Raw genomic sequence first — 209 nt, 5'->3', positions numbered from 1 at the left:
CGAAATATTAAGTGTATTATACATTTCAAAAATTTCTTTTAATGTAGCCGATCAACGTGAACAAAAAATGAGCAAAATCAGTTATTCTAAGATCATTTTAAGCCATAACCGAATCTATATGTGAAATTAGTAAGAATTAAAAGCTGTGGACCTTGAGGGGGTAAACAGAGCAAGGGGTGGGGCAACTGTCCCCCAAAGTGACGCCCCTG

Source organism: Penaeus monodon, chromosome 19 (assembly GCF_015228065.2).
Source record: "Penaeus monodon isolate SGIC_2016 chromosome 19, NSTDA_Pmon_1, whole genome shotgun sequence".
In the NCBI taxonomy this organism is placed as follows: domain Eukaryota; kingdom Metazoa; phylum Arthropoda; class Malacostraca; order Decapoda; family Penaeidae; genus Penaeus; species Penaeus monodon.
The sequence above is the reverse complement of the archived record's forward strand: the minus strand, read 5'-3'. Positions refer to the sequence as shown.